Here is an 18,817-nt window from a genome sequence, read left to right on the forward strand (position 1 = left end):
AGTAAGCCCCTGCCCCTGCGACGGCTGTGACTCTGTATGGTCCCTCCCAACTCTGAGCAAGCTTCCCTGCAGTTACGTCCCGCATGTTCCCTACTACCCTTCTTAACACCAATTCCCCGGCACTGAATTCCCTGGTCCTTACGTTTCGGTTGTACCTTTGCGCTAGCTTCTGTTGATACTCGGCAAGACGCACGGTCGCCGCCTCCCTGCATTCTTCTAGCCAATCCAACTGCTCCATCATAAGGTCGGCGTTTTGTACAGGGTCAAACCCAACAACCCGCGCACTGCATAGGCTTACCTCGGTCGGTATCACTGCTTCTGCTCCGTATGCCAGAGAAAATGGGGTTTCCCCCGTGGATCTCCTGGGGGTCGTGCGGTAGGCCCACAAGACGCTGGGTAGTTCTTCTGCCCACCTTCCTTTAGCTCCATCCAACCTTCTCTTGAGCCCATTCAATATAGTCTTGTTTACTGCTTCGGCTTGGCCGTTACTCTGGGGGTACGCCGGGGTTGAATACTTGTTCTTAATGCCGAGCTCGCCGCAAAAGGTCCGAAAAGCGTTGCTGTCGAACTGTAGCCCGTTGTCTGTCACTAGTGAATTCGGCACCCCAAACCTTGTAACTATGTTTTTCCACACAAACTTTTTCACGTCGGTATCCCGGATATTGGCCAAGGCTTCAGCTTCAGCCCACTTTGTGAAGTAATCCACGGCCACCAATACAAAACGGCGGTTCCCCGTTGCTCGGGGGAATGGACCGAGGATGTCAAGCCCCCATTGTGCAAATGGCCACGGGCTGCTGACAGGATTTAGATGTCCGGCAGGCTGATGGATCATCGGGGTGTGCCTTTGACATTGTTCGCAATTCCGAACGTACTCGGCGGCGTCCTTCTGCATCTGTGGCCACCAAAACCCCTGCGTCATCGCTCTGTGTGCTAGAGATCGTCCCCCGGCATGCCCGCCGCATACTCCTCCATGAAGTTCGGTTAGAAGCTCCTTAACTTTTTCAGGATGCAGGCACAAGAGGTAAGGGCCCGCGAAGGACCTCCTGTACAACTTTCGGTCCGAAGACAACCAGTACCTGGGAGCCATTCGTCGAATCTTATTAGCCTCGGCCTCATCCTCTGGAACTTTATCTTCAGAAAGAAAGTCTATGATCGGGTTCATCCAGCTTGGTCCGGCCACCGCCACCTGCGTAACTTCTACTCCGGCCCGGTTGAGGGCAGTCTGTACAGAGATGCTTGGTTCCCTTACAAGTTCAATCGTGATAAGCCTCGGGGTGTCCTCGGTAGCCGATGAGGCTAACGTAGCAAGAGAGTCTGCATGCTTGTTCTGCGACCGGGACACCTGTGATATCTTTACCTTTTCAAACTGACCGATAATCTGCTTTGACGTACTCAGATAAGCTTTCATTCGAGGATCCCGAGCTTCGAAGTCCCCAGTTATCTGATAAACGACCAGCCGTGAGTCTGAGTAGATTTCTACGTCCCTGGCGCCCAGATGCAATACTGCCCTTAGTCCGGCCAACAGGGCCTCATATTCGGCTTCATTGTTTGAGGCTTTGAACCCCAATCTGAAGGAATGTTCTAGTCGCATACCATCAGGGGTAATTATGACAATACCAGCCCCGGCCCCCATAGCGTTCGATGCGCCGTCCACAAATAACCTCCACGGGCGAATCTCCGCACTACAGATTATCTGGCCTTCATTCTTAGGTGTGAATTCTGCGATGAAATCAGCGAGAATCTGCCCTTTCACCGAGCTTCTAGGTCGGTATCTTATGTCAAACGATCCCAACCGAGTCCCCCATTTAGCAATCCGTCCTGTGAAGTCGGATCTCTTCAACAGTGATTGTAATGGATACTCGGTGAGGACGAACACTGTGTGTGCCTGGAAGTAGTGTGGTAACTTCCTCGTGGCGTGTACCAAGGCCAGAACCAACTTTTCAAGAGGCAGGTACCTTGTCTCGGCATCGACCAAGGTCTTGCTTACGTAATACACTGGTATTTGCACTCCCCGGTCCCTTAGTAATACAGCACTTACGACATGCTTGGTCACTGCTAGGTACATAAACAGATCCTCCCCGGGTTCCGGGGCCGTCAACCTCGGCGCCTTTGCCAAATACTCCTTTAGTTCTCGAAAAGCTTCATCGCAGCTCTCGTCCCACTGAAACCCCTTCCACTTCTTTAGAAGCTGATAGAATGGCCGGCAGCGATCGGCAAACTTGGAGATGAACCGGTTCAGGGCGGCCAGCATTCCGGTGAGCACCTGCACCTCCTTAGGGTTGCTCGGTGGTTTTAGGCGATTGATTGCCTCTATTTGGTCGGGATTAGCCTCTATTCCCCGAGTGGAGATCAGATAACCCAGGAACTTGCCAGCCCCCACTCCGAAAGCGCACTTTTCGGCATTGAGGCGCAACCTGTGTCGCCGTAGTATCTCGAATACTCCCCGAAGGTCTTCAGTATGCAGCGACTCTTTTCTGCTCTTTACTACCATGTCGTCGATATAAACCTCAACCGTGCAACCAATTTTCTCCCGGAACATCCTTGTCATCATACGCTGGTAGGTAGCCCCGGCATTCTTCAGTCCAAACGGCATGACTTCGTAGTGGTAGTTTGCGTTCGGGGATATAAACGCTGTCTTCTCTCGGTCCTCGGGTGCTAAGGCAATCTGGTGGTAGCCTTGGAAGGCGTCTAGGAAACTCATTCTCGGGTGCCCGTACGTGGCATCCACCAACTGATCAATCTTGGGCATCGGGAACGGATCCTTGGGACACGCTCTGTTTAAATCGGTGAAGTCCACGCAAACTCTCCATTTACCGCTTTTCTTCTTTACTACGACAGTGTTTGCTAGCCATCTCGGGAAGAATATTTCTTTTATGGCCCCGGCTTCCTTCAGCCGCTGGACCTCCAGGTTTACTGCATCGACGTGCTCCTTTGACGCTCTTCTCGGCCTCTGCTTTTTCGGAGGAAATGATGGGTCCACATTGAGTTTGTGAACAATGAACTCGGGGTCTACGCCGGGCACTTCATACGGGTTCCACGCGAAGACATCTATGTTCTGCAATAGGAACAGCAACATCTCTGCCCTTTCCCGGTCATTCATGCTTGTACCTATCTGGAAGTATTTGTCACTATCTGGGAGAATTCTTACCTTCAGTACCTCCTCGGCAACGTCCGCCCCCTTTTCCTGGGGTATCTGTAATTGCTATGCAGTCTCTTTCTCGGCGTGCTCAGCTTGGCCGAGCTGTTCCTTTTCCCACTGGACCGCGGCTATGAGGCATTGCTTCGCCACCTGCTGATTCCCCCTTACCTCTACAACTCCGTACTCAGTAGGAAACTTTACTTTCACGTGAAGGGTGGACGGAACAGCCCCCATGGTGTGAATCCATGGCCTCCCCAGGATTGCAGTGTAAGGTGCGAACGATCGGACTACTATGAACGTAACTGCAACCTCCTTGCCCTCCATGTCCACTGGGAGTGAGATTTGCCCCTCGGGAATCACAATTCTCCCGTCAAACGAGACCAATGGCGTGTTATACTTCGCCAAATCCTGGGTTCTTAACCCGAGCCCTTCGAAGAGGTCCGGGTACATGACGTCAGCCCCACTGCCCTGATCAATCATCACCCTCTTCACCAGGAATCCGCCTATCCGGGCTGTCACCACCAAAGCGTCGTCGTGTGGTTGGATGGTTCCTTCGAAATCATCTTCTCCGAACGAGATGTCTAGCCGTCCAGCCCTCTTCTGCTTCTTGGATGATTCTCCCTCCGTGCAAGCCACTGTCATCACCATCCTAGCCGCCGCTGCCCCTCTCGGTGCGGCATGAATGACGTTGATTACTCCCCGGGGTGGTGGAAGGGGATTCCTTCTCTGTGGGGCGCTTTGCTCGGTCTCCCGGTCAGTGGAATCTGCTACAAACTCTTTCAGGTGCCCTGCCTTCACTAACTGCCCGAGATGATCTTTCAATACCCTACACTGCTCGGTGGTGTGCCCCTTGTCTCTGTGATAAGTGCAGTATAGGCTTTGGTTCCTCCGAGATGGGTCGCCCCCCATCTTGTTCGGCCATCTGAAGAATGGCTCGTTCCTTATCCGTTCCAGTATCTTGTGCACGGGCTCTTTAAACAACACATTAACCCCTTCGAACTGCACCTCTGGTTCCTGCATTCTGAAGTCCCTTTTCGGCTTTGGCGGCAAGATGTTTTGCCGAGATCGCCCCGAAAAAGGGGCTTTCCCCCTGCTTTGCAGCCGGTCATCCTCCAAGCGTTTGTACTCCTCTATGCGTCTCATCAGTTGCCTCATGTTCTCCGGGGGTCTTCTTGTCAACGACTCCCGTAGTTCAGAATCCTCGGGGAGCCCCATCCTGAAGGTGCTAGCCGCAATCTTCTCGTTCCCCCCACCAATCTCATTGTAGAGTTCCCAGTATCGGCTGGCATAACTCCGAAGGGTTTCCCCGACCCTCATTTTCATGGAAAGCAACGCGTCGACCGGTTGTTGCACTCGGCTGCATGTTACGAACCTGCTGCCGAACTCCTGAATCAGTTCGGCGAAGCTGTGTATAGAACCTTTCCGCAACCCATTGAACCACCTCAGTGCGGTAGAGCCGAGACTAGAGGGGAATACTTTACACATCAATGCGTCGTTGTGCGCATGCAACGACATCATGTGGATGTAATGACTGACATGCTCCACGGGGTCTGTCCTCCCCTCATAGGAATTGAATGGTGGGCGCGCGAATCTGCTCGGCATGGGCGCCCGTTCAATCTCATCCGAGAATGGAGACCGGGCCGCCATCCGCAAGGCCCTGCTCATGGCATCCATTGCGGCGTTGTGGTGCTGCTGCTCCTCTGGCGACTCTGACCCTTGGTTATCATACCCATGTGACCGGGAACGGTCCCGTCTACGACGAATATCCCGGGGGTGACGACGTGACTCTTGAGAATGGGATCGGTCTCGGCGTTGTTGCGTGACAGGTCGGCTGGAACCTTCCTCGCCACGGTTCCTCCTGGGTTGGGGGTTGTGGTCCCTTTCGTGGCGCCGACCCCTTGCCTCCAGCTCCAAGTCCATTACCAATCTGCGCAACCGCTCCAGCTCCCGGTCTCTATCATCAGGTTGCCGATGTGCTGAGACGTTTGAAATCGTCCGGTGCGTTTGGTCCGATCCTTCTCCCAGTCCGGACCCTTCCTCTCCTCTTGAATGCTCCCTATCCTCCAGCCGCTTCTGCCTTCGCTCCCTCCACGTCGATCCCCGGGAAGATCCTGCGGAATTGCTCGGAACGTGCCCTCTTGAACGCTCCTCAGACATCTTCTTTGCTTGAGTCTCACTCGAACCACAGCTTCGTAGGATGGCCCCACGGTGGGCGCCAATTGTAAGAACCAAGTACAAGAACTCTGGGCCTTAGATCCCTTGGGCTCACAATTTATTTGTAGTGGGTTTAAGGATTTCCTACAATGGGTCGTTCTCGACAGAGAGACTCAAAGCAACGTTCAGTTGAAAAGCTCTCTCCTTGACTATTTTCTCTCCATTTTTCTGAACCCCTTCTTCTCCCAACTTTCCTCTATTTATAGCCAATGTTAGTGGGGAGACCATGATTATGTTCATCGTTAGTGCTATTGAAGGTCCAGTATTATCTGGTTAAAGTGGCTGTTTTAGGTGAGAGGGCGGTGCAGCATTTATGATCTTGGAACTTGGCTCCCTTTTCACCGATTGTGTTCGGCGACTCACGTTCCCGTGCATATCATGACCTTCCCGGGTATTGACTCACGCGCTATACCGGGAAATGTTAACCGGTCAACCCCGAGAGCCTGATAACCAAAACTTGTTTTTGGCCCTAAGGCAGTTTTAAGAAGGGCATAAGGTAACGGGAACTATCTGCCGGGCCTGCGTCCAAGGCTGGTATGGGCTCGGGCCCGGGGCCTAGATGGGTCTGGGCCCAAGGCCTGTATGGGCTTTGGGAGCTCGGTGCCGTACAATAGCTATTTTGGAAAAGTAGCTCTACTATGTTGTAGATAATTTAGTCTATTTTCATGAATTACTTGCTTTTTGGATCAAAGCTAATTACTTGCTTTATGGATCAAAGCTTTCAATGCAATTTTTTTATTCATGTTTTGCTTGCACAAAAGTTTTGTCATTTGCGAGAGACTCATGACTACAAGAACATGACTACCAGATGCACAAATTTTTTTTATTTTTTTTATAGTTCAAACTCATTTCTCAAAGTCTTTGTACCATGACCCTTCAAGCTAAAAATACTTTGTTTATAATAAATTAAGGACCCATATTCAAATTCAAGTTTCAATAAGTAAATAAAATAAAAAAAGAGAATACAATATATTAAATAGAATACTCTTTCTCTCTCAAGTGAACCACTTCTAATGAGTAGGAGACATAAGATTTTTGTTCAAACTCACCAAAAGGAATGAGATTCGGCTTATATAGATTTAGAAATTTATACACATGTAAAATTAAAACATAACACATTACTCTCTTGTGAAAAAAAAAAAAAAAATCACTTTACCCATCAATAATTTAAAAAAGATAACATTTTAGTGATATTTTTTTTTTTTTGAGAAAGACACGGGACTGAAACACACACGCAGGGGAGTGGGAACCTGGATTTAATATCACACAACTCACAACATACAAAAACCGGTTTAGTGATATCATTTAACAATAAAGTATGACAATTTGATAATTGTTATATGGAATGAACAAGTTTAGAACGAAGATAAGTAGAAGTAGATCCAAATTTATGCGCATTATAACTATTCTTAATTTTTTTCTTTTTTAAAAATTATTATTATTATTAGAGTTAAGAGTGTGTTTTTGATTGTATATTGCTCTGGCTTCGATGAGTTTTTAATTATTATTTGCTAGGCAAATCGGGGGGGCATTTTGGGATATTAGAAGGTTAAAAGTCCTGTTGGGTTTTTACTTTGGCTTTTAGAAGGCTCCAGAAGAACAGTGGCTCATGAGGATAGACTCGGAAGTCGCACTGGTAAAACTCCATGTCCGTGTTGCTACGAGGTAATATATGTAGCCACGTGACACATTGGTTGTCCGAACAAGTGGTTTAATTTTTTTGTAACACAAAACAAACGGCACCGTTTAAAAGGGTTTTTATAATTATTAGTAATTTTTTAAAGGTATTTGTACAATTGTTTGTCATTGGGTGAAATTATTCAAATTATTATTATTATTATTATTATTATTATTATTATTATTTATTCTTTTCACATAAATGTGAGTTTCATGTGTGGATGTACACATGAAACTCACATTTATGTGAGAAAAAAAATATAATAGGTTAATGAATTGAATAATTTCTCTTATATAAATCATTTTACTATTACTACAACAAAAAAAAAAAAAAAAAAAAAATGAAAAGAAGAGAAAATAGAGTTCATTTTAGTAACAAGTAGATAATAGCAACATTATGTCAAAAGTCTTATAATTCAATCAACACATTTTGATATTTTTAACAGAGATATTTAAAGTTCTAATCCTCATTTTCTAACTATCTACTCTTCAAAAAAAGAAAAGAAAAAGAAGGTGAAGGTGGGGGGGGGGGGGTGGGGGAAGAAAAGAAAAAATAAAAAGAGGAAGATAACAACCGACCTTACCATAAGCTTTTATCAAGGTGAAGTCAGTGTTAAAGGTGAGGAGTTTTTTTGCCCCCATATGCTCTATATTAATGGTCATTTTGGCTTCTCAAAATTTCAGTTCCTTGTTTTAAGCATTATCATATTTACATTTTCATTATGGGTTACATTTAGCTCATTAAATAAAGTTTTTTGTATCTTGAATAAAAGATTTGAGGTTAAAATCTTAGTTATATAAAAAACCAATTGATATCTTGGCTTAATAAAAAAAAAAAAAAAAATCATCACACGGACTTTGGAATTACCATCTCCCACCTTGTTGTGAGGAAAAATAAAAAAAAAGGAAGATATTTGATAGGCAATAGAACTAGTTGTAATGTTGTGATACTAGGCTAGCCAATATGTGAACTTTTGAAAGTCACTAGAAAGTATTCATTAAAAGAAGAAGAAGAAGAAGAATATTGGACGAATTCTCCTTTTCATTTTTTACGAAATAAAACTTTATTACAAAACATTAATGTAAGGACTCAATTTGTAACGATCCCAAACTTGTATTGGGTTCGATCGCTAAAAGCCCAAAAAATAAATTTGTAGAGCGTGGATATAGAAGAACTAGATTAAATTCAAAAGAAAAACGATTAAACCAAACGTTTCTAGATGGATTAACACAAATATTACGATCAATTTCTCCTTGAAACAAGCTAAGTTCTTTATTTCATAAGGTTTTCTTCTAGGCACTACTCGTTTAGAAGTTCCGATCCCCCCTATTAATGCATTCTTTCATGTTATATACTGCCCTCTTGGTGTCATCTTCACCACACACGTGTATGTTAGATTCAGGGGATCCCTTCCTGTCCCATCTAACACTTCCTAGAACCTTCAACTAGCAGCTGTAAGACTGCTTCATCACTGTTCAGGCATCACCTCCACATTAATGCGGCCAGAGAGTTGGTTGAGAGGCAATTAATGCGGAGGTAGCAGTTGTTAAAGATATTTGTTTATCTTTCTTTCTTACCCTTGGTCCTATGTCCCACCTTTAGTGGTAATGTAGTTTCGAAGTGTGTTTGTAACTATATGGCCTCTAAGTCATCCTCGGACACATATTGCCGAGAAGGATTTTGTCATCGAACGCATACTGGACCAATTTCATATGATATCTACTCCTCTTTTCATTTGGTTCCCCTTATAATCTTATATGGGCCTCCTCGGATGGTTTAACGTCCTCGGATGGGCCACAGGCCTAGTTAACACGGTTTTAATATTTATTGATTAACCGGCCCCCACAATAGCCCCTCAAAATCTTACTTTTCGAATCCTTGGGAGAAAAGATTGATTTTGATGTCACAAGCCCATATCCTTTTATGTTTTAGGCATGCTCCTAACGCTTCAGCGTCCCGAGCGCGGCAACATTAAATTTTGGCGACGCCCCTGTCTTCCACGTTCAACGGTAAGATGTAAATCGAACGATGGGGGGTCTGTCTCGTTTTGTGAGCGGGAACTTTCCCGCTCATAACTTCTGCACGACTATAAAGGAATTCTCAAATCAACTCTCTTTCTTACCTTCAGCGATCACACAATTCTAGAGCTCATACAGTGAACCTGTCTTTCTCCTTTTTCGTCGTTTTCCTAGGTATCTACAAATACTAAAATCTTGTCCGAGGACCCTCTTTCAAACCTTTAAGTCTTCTCAAAACCTTTACAGCTTTCATCTTAAACTCGTTAATTTCTCTACTAAACCCTTTAGGAAAATGGGGAAAGAGGGTAAGTTTCGATGTCTGGTTGAGTCCAAGGAAGGTATGAGAAATTTCCGCGCTAAGTATAGGATTCCCTCAACAGTGGGTATGAGGTACGCAGCCTAAGGGGAATGGGCCGATGCTAGAAGAACATGGGAAGTAGTTATTCCCATTATTGCCTTCATAGAAGGCGGGATGACCATCCCCATGGGTAAGATTACTAGGAGCTACCTTAGGTTCTTTAGGTTATCCCCAACTCAGTGTGCCCCAAACATATTTAGGGTCTTGGGAAGCATAGAAGCCTTGAATGAGAGGATGGACCTAAACCTGACCCATTGGGTGTACAACCTCAACCATTTGAAGTGGTAGGGATATTATCTCAAGTCGAGGTATCCTGCGGTAAGGCTAATTCAGTGCCTTCCCACTTCAAACAAGAACCTAAAGGAGAATTTCCTTATCTTTTCTGGGGAATGGCATGATAGTCTGCCATGCCCCATGGAGGAAGGAGAACCAAGTGGGAATGCAGTCATAGATTCCATAACGTTTGGTTTATACATACATGTTTTCCCTTTTCTTTTCTTTTTTTTTTTGTTTTTTGTTTTTTGTTTTGAGTCTTAGTATTCTTATCTCTAATGACGCTTCATTTTAATTCAATGATTTTGCAGATAGACGTTTTACCAAGCCCAAACTTAGTTTAGTCAACAAAGCAAGTTTGGACAGGGTATTGAAAGCCGAGATATACGTGAACGAAGCCGACGACCAACTCCGGGCAGCCCATTTAATCCTCGGCTACACCCCCCTCTCGTTTGCTTTTCAAGCACCGAAGTGCATGATCAAAGCCCGCGACCCTCGGCTTCATCGTATTAGCGTTGCTTACAAGGGGTTCATCGTTCCAGAAGGTGTTTCACTTCCTAAGGACACCTCCCGCACTAAGCCCCTTTTTGTTGCCGCTATCTCAACAGGAGCCTCTTCATCCTAGCCTGCCCTCAGGGAAGAGGAAGTAGAAGAGAAAGAGGAAGAAGAAGAAGAAGAAGAAGTTGAAAAGGAAGAAGAAGAAGTTTTAGAACTCTTAGACTCCTCGGACGATTTTGGGATTTCTGATCAACCTATACGCTCTGAGGAAGATCTTGACGAGATGGGAATACAAAGGAAGCCCCAAAAAAGTCTATTGGAGTTGATAAAGAATCAGCCTGGGAAGAATGCGTCGGGAAAATCATCGCAATCCCAGATTCTTTCTCTTCCCACCAGGTCTCCTCCTCCTGCTTCTCATCAGCCTTCTCATTAACCTCCCCAGCCAGTCAGAGCTGATGCTGCTGAATTGAAGAGGCATAGGGAGCAGAAAAGGAAAGACGTGGTGGATGCTGGAAAGTCCCGTCCGACCCGCGAGGAAGATGCCCAACGAGCTGCAAAGCAGCAGAAAACTTGCCATCCTCTTCAGTGAGGCCAGGAGAGGTCTGACATTCAACCTCCTAAACCTCAAGCCTAGCTACTAGCACCCATGCATGGTGGGGAGCCTTTACGAGATGATGCATCTATTAGGGACTTCGACGGTGGCGTTGGGTGTCACATAGCCTCGGCTATAGAAGAGGCTTTGTTACTCCCAAAGGACATGGCCGAAATAAAAAATGCAAGGAAGAATGAACTCATCCTCAATAATAAAAGATATTTGGGAATGGTATAGTGCTAACTCTCTTCTTTTCCTTTTTGTGATCATTACTCACTGATGTGTACTATTTATTGACTTATAGTGTTAATTTCTTCCTTTTAGGTTATCCAAAACACTTTTAGACTGGATGAGATGCTCAATAATTGCTACAATCAGTTAGAAGATGAAAGGAAAAGCCGGTCGTCAGCCGTACAAACTTTAACAATTTTCGAGCAAGACTTGGCGAAAACAAAGAAAAAATTAGCCGCTGAGGAGCAAGCTCGCAAAAGCGCTGACTCGGCCTTACAAGGCTTCCAAAAGCAAGCTGAGGACCAGAGAAAGCGTTTGCGCGAAGCAAATGAAGAGTTGAAGGCTGCCCGAGAGCAAGTGGCAGTTCTTAAAAAGCACTTGGAGGAAACCCAAAAATTAAGGGAGCAAGTTGAAAAATCCAAGGAGGAAGCTGAGAGGGCAAAGGCTGAGACCGAGCAGGCAACGAATGAGGTCGAACAGAAAGGCTACGAAATCGGGTTGGCTGAGACGGAGGAGACCGTAAAGGCAGAAGTGCCAGTGGTGTGTCGCATTTATTGCGCCCAAACTTGGAATGAAGCCCTTAACCGAGCTGGGGTTGAGGCTTCATCCGAGTTAAGGAAGGCAGAGAATGTGTTTTACCCTACAGCAATCCGCACCTCGGCTCCTCCATCCAGTCAAGCTGAAGACACTCCCTCAACCACTAATCCTAATCAAGAGGTTTTGCCTCAAAATCTTCCTCCTCCTGGGCAACCAGAACCAGCTAAAGAGGCTAATGCCCCTCCAGAAGCCTCCTTGGACAAGACTGCAGTAGCTTCTGAGGCAGAGGTAGCCTCTCAAGGCTTTCAACAGGACTTGGCTTCTACAGTCATGCTTGCTGGGGGAGCTACTAAGGACAAGAAGGGAGTTACTACCTCGGAGGCAGATAAATCAGCCAACCAAGCTCCCAAGCTCCAAATTAAGTTGAAAAAATAGGACTTATTTTATAATTTGATTAGGACTTTTGTAAGGATTTTATGTCTATTTGCTAATTGTTGTTGCCGTTTTATCTCATTTTTGTAATTGTTTGCTCCGTTATCTTAGCTTGAATGGATTCATCTTGACTGTTTTTTGTTTGCAAGAGAAAAAATAACTTATACACACTAACTGTTGGCGGTAAAAAATGGGTGATAAACATTAATACTATGAGATCTCAGGGAGACATTTTGGATACATATACATTCCTTCTAATAAATTGAAACTTAAGGGAATGTTCAAAAGTTGGATAAAGTTGGGTCTAAAGTACTTCAGTTATACATTAGATGATGTTCATAGGCTTAGTGGGGTTTATATCTTCAATAGGTAATTAAAAATCCTGTGATCTTAGGACGATATTTGAGAATTTGTTATCCTAAAATGCATAAGCCCAAGTGGCCCTAGCATTTTAATAGCAAGAGGCTGTATTAGTTTCTAAGGAACCCACTTAGTGACCCAATAGATTTCACAGGATATTAATTTTCACTAAGTTTGTGGTCCGAGGACCTGACATAACTTAGTTTCTAATTAATACTTCACAAGATGCCATAGGGTATTAATTTCTACTAAGCTTATGGTCCGAGAACTTGACATAACTTAGTTTATGTTTAATACTTCAATAGATGTCATAGGGTATTAATTTCCACTAAACTTGTGGTCCGAGGACCTGACATAACTTAGTTTATGTTTAATACTTCAATAGATGTCATAAGGCATTAATTTCCACTAAGCTTGTGGTCCGAGGACCTGACATAACTTAGTTTCTGTTTAATACTTCAATAGATGTCATAGGGCATTAATTTCCACTAAGGTTGTGGTCCGAGGACTTGACATAACTTAGTTTCTGTTTAATACTTCAATAGATGTCATAGGGCATTAATTTCCACTAAACTTGTGGTCCGAGGACCTGACATAACTTAGTTTCTGTTTAATACTTCAATAGATGTCATAGGGCATTAATTTCCACTAAGCTTGTGGTTCGATGACTTGACATAACTTAGTTTCTGTTTAATACTTCAATAGATGTCATTAGATGTGGAAACACAAGATGCATGATCAGCATAAATTAAAGGAAACCCAAACTAGACTACTTTTATTAATAATAATATCTCTTGAGATTATTTATATTCCAAGGATGGAGTACAGTTTTTTCATCTAGGTCTTCTAGATAATAGGCTCCTATTCCGGCTACTGAAGTAATCCGATAAGGCCCTTCCCAATTAGGCCCTAATTTTCGCCAAGCTGGATTCTTGGTGGTTCCCAGAACTTTCCTCAGCACCAGATCTCCTACCGCTAACGGTCTCAACTTTACATTAATATCATAGCCTTGTTTGAGTTTATGTTGGTAGTAAGCCAATTGGACCATTGCTTTCTCCCTTCGCTCTTCGATCAAGTCTAAGCTTTTTCCCAACAACCCATCGTTACTGTCCGAGGAAAATATACTAGTCCTTAACATTGGGAATTCGGTTTCCAGAGGGATGACGACCTCAGCTCCATAAGTCATGGAAAAAGGAGTCTCTCCTGTTGATCGTTGAGGCGTTGTTCGATAGGTCCAGAGAACATGTGGCAATTCCTCCACCCATTTTCCTTTTGCATCATCCAGTCTCTTCTTAAGTCCATTGACTATTACTTTGTTAACAACTTCAGCTTGCCTATTCCCTTAAGGATAGGCCGGAGTGGAATATCTATTCTTTATACCTAAGCCTGAACAGTATTGCTTGAAGGCCTTACTATCAAATTAAAGGCCAATATCCGAGACAAGAGTGCGCGGAGTTCCAAATCGCATAACAATATTCTTCCAAATAAACCTCTTAACATCTACGTCTCTGATATTAGCCAAAGGTTCAGTTTCGACCCATTTAGTAAAATAATCCGTGCCGACCAGCAGATACTTTTTGTTTCCTAAGATTTTAGGAAAAGGGCCGACAATATCTAGCCCCCATTGAGCAAAAGGCCAAGGGCTGGACAGAGGGTTAAGAATTTCTCCAGGCTGGTGGATGTTTGGAGCGAACCTTTGACACTGGTCGCATTTTCTAACATACTCATGCGCTTCCTTTTGCATATTTGGCCATTAATATCCTTGAGTAATGGCTCGGTGTGATAGGGACCTTCCCCCTGTATGACTTCCACAAATGCCTTCATGCAGCTCCTATAGGAGTGACTCTGACATTTCGGGATGTACACAAAGTAGGTACGGCCTAGAAAAGGATCGTTTGTATAACCTTTTGTCCTTAGATAACCAAAACCGAGGAGCTTTCCTCCGTATTTTCTCCGCTTCTATTTTCTCTTCGGGCAATGTGTCATTTTCGAGGTATTTCAATAGGGGATCCATCCAACTCGGCGTTAGATTGACTTGATGAACCTGACATACGTCCTTTTCTGGTGGTGTAGGAGTATACAAATCTTCAACGATTATCACCCGAGGAAAGTTTCGTGTTGAAGAGGTGGCAAGGGTCTCTAGGGAATCGGCGTGGGTATTTTCACCTCGGGGGATATGCGACAAGTCGAAAGATTCAAATTTCGTTTGCATACGCCTAACTTGACTCAAATACCCCTACATTCTTGGATCTCGGGCTTCTAGTTCTCCTTTCACTTGGCCGACTACCAATCTTGAATTCGAGAATAATTCTGCTACCTTTCCACCCATTTTCTAGACCATACTCATTCCCATCAACAAAGTTTCGTACTCTGCTTCGTTGTTGGTAGCCGAGAATCCCAACCTCAAGGATTTCTCAATGATGATCTCTTCAGGGGATATCAAAACTAGCCCCAATCCTGCCCCCTGTTGGTTTGCTGCTCCGTCCACATATACTCTCCAGGAGGAACCGCCTTGTGTAGATATCAGACTAATCGATTTTTCATCCATGTCACTTTGCTTCATGTTAGCTTCTTCTGGACACTCGGCGAACTCAGCTACCAGATCGGCAAGGACTTGGCCTTTCACAAAGGTGCGAGGCATATACTTGATGTCGAAAGCACCTAAGATTGTGCCCCACTTAGCAATCCTCCCAGTGTAATCTGCATTTCTAAGTATGGACTTAAAAGGTAGCTGAGTTAAATCAACCACAGTATGGGCCTGAAAGTAATGTGGAAGTTTGCATGTTGCATGGACCACCACCAAGATGGCCTTTTCCAATGATAAATATCTCACCTCGGCTTCATGAAGGGACTTACATACGTAATAAACTAGTCTTTGGACGCTGCTGTCCTCTCGTATTAAGACAAAACTAACTGCATGAGAGGCAACTGCCAGATAAGCAAACAAGACCTTATCCACCTTAGGACTAGACATGATAGGCGGCCTGGACAGGTACTCCTTCAACTGCTGAAATGCCATAGCACACTCCTCGATCCATTCAAATCCTTTCCACTTATGCAATAGAAGGAAAAAGGGACGACACCTCTCGGCCGACCTGGAGATAAATTGGTTCAAAGCAGCAGTCATTCCAGTCAGTTTTTGCACCTCTTTCGGATTCCGAGGTGCTTGTAAATCGTTGATGGCCTTAATCTGATCTGGGTTCACTTCAATTGCTCTATGAGTCACCATGTATCCCAAGAACCTCCCGGAGCCTACACCAAAGGAACACTTTGAAGCATTCAAGCGTAGCTTATGCTTTCTTAGTATTCCAAAGATGTTCGTGAGATCTTCCACATGCTCGGACACCACCTTACTCTTCACTACTATGTCATCAATATAGACTTCAATGTTTCTACCCAGTTGTGGTTCGAACATTTTAGTCATCATCCGTTGATAGGTAGATCCTGCATTTTTCAAACCAAAGGGCATCACTTTATAATGATAGTTTCCAATAGGGGTGACAAAAGCCGTCTTCTCTTGATCGTCCAATGCTAGCGGTATTTGGTGATATCCTTGAAAGGCATCCAAAAAACTCATCCGAGGATGACTAACGGTTGCATCCACCAACTGGTCTATCTTCGACATGGGGAAAGGATCCTTGGAACAAGCCTTATTGAGGTCCGTGAAGTCCACGCACACTCGCCATGTTCCTGTCTTCTTCTTAATCACTACTGTATTGACTAACCATTGTGGGTAAAAAACTTCTTTGATAGCCCCAGCCTGCTTGAGCTTGGCCATCTCACTTCTGACAGCTTCGACGTGCTCTTTTGATGGTCGCCGAGGTGGTTGTCTTTTGGGAATAACGGAAGGATTCACGTTGAGTCGATGACAAATGAAATTCAGATCTACACCTGGGGCTTCATATGGGCTCCATGCGAACACATCTACATTTGCTCTGAGGAATCCCAGCAATCACTCCTTCTCTTGCAAAGGCAGCTTAGCCCCAACTTGGAAAAATCTTTCAAGATCATCAGCAACAATTACCCTTTCCAAATCTTCACACTTTACCTTGTCGGCTGGTCCATCTAAGGGTAATGCTGGGGGTTTTAATTGCTATAATCCATTATCGGCGGTAGCCGAGGTCTCTGCCTCTAACCGATGTTGTATAGCCGCTACCAGGCATTGCCGAGCTGCAACCTGGTTTCCTACTATCTCCAATACTTGGCCGTTAGATGGGTATTTCACTTTCTGATGTAGAGTAGATGAGACTGCTCCTAGGGTATGAAGCCAAGGTCTGCCCATAATAGTCGTGTATGGAGAGAAAACATCTACAACAATGAAGTTCACCTCCACCACATCCATACCGGTTTGCACAGGTAGTCTGATCTGTCCTTTTGGAAGGGGAACTGTAGACTGCTAAGTCCTCAGGCTTCAAACCTAGCCCCTTATACAAATCTGGGTACATTATATCAACAGCACTGCCTTGATCAATCGTCACCCTTTTTACATCGTACCTACCAATTCTTAGTGTGACCACCAGAGCATTATCATGGGACTGTATGGTTCCAACCTTGTCCTCATCCGAAAAGCCCAAAATCAAGGGGATGTCCACCCTGGCTCTCTTTGACGCTTGGTAATGATCCTCGACCAGAGGTTGGAATACCGACAGTACCCTGAAAGGACAAGATCTAGTCCTCCCTGGGGCGACAAAAATATCGTTTATTGTGCCAAGGGGGAGTCTTGAAGAAGCGTCCCCACGCATCTCTGAGCCTGCCTGGCCTCCTCTACCACTGGAATGATGCAAGAGTTGCTTTAATTTCCCCTCACGGACCAACTGCTCCAAATGGTCCCATAAATTCCTGCAATCTTCCGTCGTGTGCCCATGATCCTGATAATAGTGGCAATAAAGGTTCGGATTGCGTCTCTTAGGCTCTCCTGCCATCTTGTTTGGCTATTTAAAAAAGGGCTCATTCTTTATCTTCTCCAATACCTGCTGCACTGGCTCCCGAAACACTGCATTAACCACCTGGGTGTCAGCAGAACTTGATTGCCCAGCAAAGTCTTTCCGAGGTCGGTTACTATTGTAACGGTTCGACTTGAAATCCCTCCTCTCCTGAGGGATTACCTTAGCCTTTCCTTTTCCCTGAAGTTGGTCTTCTTCTACTCTTCTGTACTTGTCAATCCTATTCATCAATTGGTGTACACTGGTAACAGGTTTACTAGTTAGAGATTTCCTTAAATCATGCTCGGTTGGAAGACCAGCCTTGAAAGTACTTATGGCTACATCATCATGCTTTCCCTCTATTTCATTAAACATTTCCCAGTATCTATCTGAATAAGCTTTGAGAGTCTTGCCTTCTCGTATGAATATAGACAGCAAAGATCCCAAAGGCCGAGGAACCCTACTGCAAGTGATAAAGCGAGCGCCAAAAGCCCGGGTAAGCTTTTTGAAGGACTCAATAGAGTTGGCCCTTAAACCGTTAAACCATCTCATTGCCACCGAACCCAAACTTGATGGAAAGACCTTGCACATCAAGACCTCATCCTTGGAGTAGATAGCCATCTTTTGGCTAAAATGGCTAACGTGTTCTACTGGGTCTGACCGGCCATCATATAGGGTGAATGTAGGCTGGTGGAATCGCCGAGGAAGAATCGCATCTTCTATATTCCTTGTGAAGGGTGATTTGGAGACTTGGCTTAACGCTTTGTTCATGGTGTTATTCCCCAAGCCCCTGCTAGGCGGGCTTTTGCGCTTATGTCGACGGCTGTGCTCCTCTTCATAGGAAAAAGTCTCACTAGGCGGAGTTCTGGATCTCCGCCTATAACTAGCTCCATCCGTCTCCTCGGATGATGGTTCGGAGCTAGGCTGGGAATGTCCCCGCCTAGCGTGGCGCAGCTCTCTTTTCAACCCGTCAATTTCACGTTGCAGGTCCCTGTCATTCTTTGCATGGGAAACATGACTCTTCCCACGAGAGTGACTTTTGGTGGTATGAGTTGTGCGCACACTCCCCTCACGGCCCTCTCTCCGTTCGGGGCTCCGGTGCGGATTACCATGCTGGGAGCCTCTTGACTCTGCTTGGTGTGGGTTGGCATCTACCTGATGTGATCCTGCTGCGTAGTGATGTGGACCTGCTTCCTCCATCATGGACGTTGAACCGGATTTCTTTTAATCTAAATCAAGCTCTCCCCACAGACGGCGCCAATTGTAAGGACTCAATTTGTAACGATCCCAAACTCGTATTGGGTTCGATCGCTAAATGCCCAAACAATAAATTTGTAGAGCGTGGATATAGAAGAACTAGATTAAATTCAAAAGAAAAATGATTAAACCCAACGTTTCTAGATGGATTAACACAAATATTACAATCAATTTCTCCTTGAAACAAGCTAAGTTCTTTATTTCATAAGGTTTTCTTCTAGGAAATACTCGTTTAGAAGTTCCGATCCCCCTTTTCAATGCATTCTTTCATGTTATATACTGCCCTCTTGGTGTCATCTTCACCACAC

The sequence above is a fragment of the Quercus robur genome, chromosome 8, assembly GCF_932294415.1.
Source record: "Quercus robur chromosome 8, dhQueRobu3.1, whole genome shotgun sequence".
Taxonomy (NCBI): domain Eukaryota; kingdom Viridiplantae; phylum Streptophyta; class Magnoliopsida; order Fagales; family Fagaceae; genus Quercus; species Quercus robur.